This window comes from Cervus canadensis, chromosome 10 (genome assembly GCF_019320065.1).
Source record: "Cervus canadensis isolate Bull #8, Minnesota chromosome 10, ASM1932006v1, whole genome shotgun sequence".
Lineage (NCBI taxonomy): Eukaryota > Metazoa > Chordata > Mammalia > Artiodactyla > Cervidae > Cervus > Cervus canadensis.
This window is the reverse complement of record NC_057395.1, coordinates 44,956,256-44,959,395: the sequence shown is the minus strand read 5'-3', so window position 1 is coordinate 44,959,395 and position 3,140 is coordinate 44,956,256.

Sequence of the window (3,140 nt, the reverse complement as noted above, 5' to 3'; positions counted from 1 at the left end):
GAAGTTCATGGTTCACGCATTGCTGAAGCCTGGCTTGGAGAATTTTGAGCATTACTTTACTAGCATGTGAGATGAGTGCAATTGTGCAGTAGCCTGAGCATTCTTTGGGATTGCTTTTCTTTGGGATTGGAATGAAACCTGACCTTTGCCAGTTCTGTGGCCACTGCTGAGTTTTCCAAATTTGCTGGCATACTTCTTGCAGCACTTTCACAGCATCATCTTTTAGGATTTGAAATAGCTCAACTGGAATTCCATCACCTCCACTAGCTTTGTTCGTACATAGAGAATATTATTCTGTGAATGTGGTCGGGATGGGCTAAAACTCTAATTCTACAAGCAGGACTAGCCTTCTCCCCCAATAAGCACACATGCAGATGCCCGCTCCATGTGCACACAGTACCTGCACCTACAGTCCCAACATTCATATGTAATATTCACTCCACAATGACAGGTAGTTTGATTCAGGTTACAATTTATACAAAAGCACAAGACGTAGGACTAACTGTGGGGATCATTTCAGACACAGGTGGAACTTCTGTCCCTAGATGATGATAAGAATCACAGTGAACAAATTAGCTGCTCTTTTTCACACATCCATGTATAAGCAGATACTGAGAACCCAAAAAATACAGGGTGTCTCCATTAAGGAATTTCTCATCTGTTGAAGAGATACCATGTACACCTCAATAACTGCACAGCACAAAGTGGGATCATTATTTTCTTACTTTATAATATATTAATACACTGGTTATTCAGCAATTAGTATTACTGCTCTTTCCCTTTTTTCCATATTTTTACTTTTCATTCTAATGTGTCCTTTCAAATTCAATTCATTACAAAGTGCATTTTTAGCAATTCCATGTTCCAAGTGCTGTGCTATTGAGCTAAGCCCACAAAGATAGGCACTCACAGCCTAATGAAGGAGAATATAGTATTAAAAAGCCTTTGAGAAATTAAAAGCCTTTGAGTACAGAAGAAGAGCTTTCCATGTTTTTTCCATGTATCATATCTTTTCTTAGAATCACGATATAGCTTTGCAACAACAGGGGCAGTTTTGAGATCTTTCACTGAAATTAAATCTTCATTTTGCCAATAATTTGTACTCTCATTTCTCAAAACTCCCTTTCAAATTTCTATTCTGTCTGTTCGATCCTGATCGCCTTCTTCAGTAATTGGGCAGCTCGAGCTGCATGTTAGTGACTAAATCAAAGTCCAGGTGATAGGGGCTTCCAAAGGGATGTACCCCTGATGGACAGAAGCTACAGTGGGATAAGTGTTGACTCAAAAAACCAAACACCCAGCCGATCTTACCTGGGCATGTCCTGCTAAAGACACAGAAGTGACCCACTGGAGGGTCAGTTAAGTTAATGACCTACTTATAATTCAGTTTTGTGAAATTATAAGGATGAGGAAATGTGAGTTGGAATAGGGGAAAAGGCCAATGAAGAGATCAATTTAAAATAAATGGATAAGAATTTCCGGGGAGGAGCCAAGATGGCGGAGGAGTAGGACGGGGAGACCACTTTCTCTCCTACAAATTCATCAAAAGAATAACCGAACGAACGCAGAGCAAACTTCGCAAAACAACTTCTGATCGCTAGCTGAGGTCATCAGGCGCCCAGAAAAGCAGACCATTGTCTTCGAAAGGAGGTAGGACAAAATATAAAATATAAAAAGTGAGACAAAAGAGCTAAGGATGGAGATCCGTCCCGGGAAGGGAGTCTTAGGCGGCATTGCTTGGGGTAGGGTCCGGGCCTGAGTGCCCTGAGGACAATCGGAGGGAGCTTCTGTGAGTTGCCAACTTGAACTGTGGGAGACCAAAGGAGAGAGAGAAAATTAACCGGCCGGAACACACTGCCAGCCGTTCGCAGAACAAAGAGACCGAGAAAGTCCAGAGAAGAACTCGCAGGCTGCCGACAGGCCCAGCCCCGCCGGAGGCAGGAGGCAGTGGGGAGGGGAAGGTCACGGCGAGACACAGGGCGCAGGCACCCGACCGGCACGGGCGGGGACTGGGGCTGGGGACGCGGAGGGCAGAAGGCGCCAGCGGAAACTGAGACTGGGTCCGTGGAAGGGAGTGGGCACGCCACACCTGGGGAGAGTGCGCCCATCAAGCCCCTGGCTGCCTGGACCGCTCTGACGGGGAAGGCACAGAGAGCAGGCGCAGCTTTTCGTTCCGCGCTTTTGTGGAACACCCGAGGGCTGGAACCTCGCGCAGCGCGGGGCGAACTCCATATAGAACAGCCGGGAGCCTGAGCAGCGCAGACGGAGAAAGCAGCGTCAGCCCCTCCCGGCATCGCCAGCCCGTCCCCACAGCGCCAGCCCCTCCCCGCAACGCCAGCCCCTCCCCACAGCACCAGCCCCTCCCCGCAGAGCGACGGAACTAGCTACCTGAATAAGAGTCCACCTCCGCCCGCCTGTGTCAGGGCGAAAATGAGGCTCTGAAGAGACCGGCAAACAGAAGCCAAATAAACAAAGGGAACCGATTCAGAAGGGACTGGTTCAACAGATTAAAATCCCTGTAGAAAACACCGACTACACCGGAAGGGGCCTGTAGATATTGAGAAGTGTCAGCTGGAACGAGGAGCTATCTGAAACTGAGCCGAACCCACACTGACCGCAACAGCTCCAGAGAAATTCCTAGATATATTTTTACTTTTTTCTTTTTTTTTTATTTTTTTTTTATTTTTCTCTTTTATTTTCCTTTAAAATTCCCTATTACTCCCCCATTACTCCTTAACTTTCATTTTCATAGATTTTTACGATTTTTTTAATTAGGGGAAAAAAATTTTTTTTTCTTTCTGTTTTTTTTTCTTTTTCTTTTTTTTCTATTTCTTTTTTCTTATCTTTTTTCTTCTTTTTTTTTTCTTTCCTTTTTCTCTTCTATTTTCTATTTTTCTTTTTCTCTTATTTCTTTTAAAGTCCTCTAGTACTCCTCTACTACTCATTAATTTTCATTTTCAATACACTATAACCTTACAAAAAAAAAAAAAAAAGAAGAGAAGCCCTATTTTTAAACCGAAGATTATTCTCTCACAATCTTGACTCTCTGTTTTCTACCTCAGAACACCTCTATTTCCTCCTTTCCCCTTCTCTTCCCAATCCAGTTCTGCGAATCTTTGTAGGTGACTGGGCTACGGAGA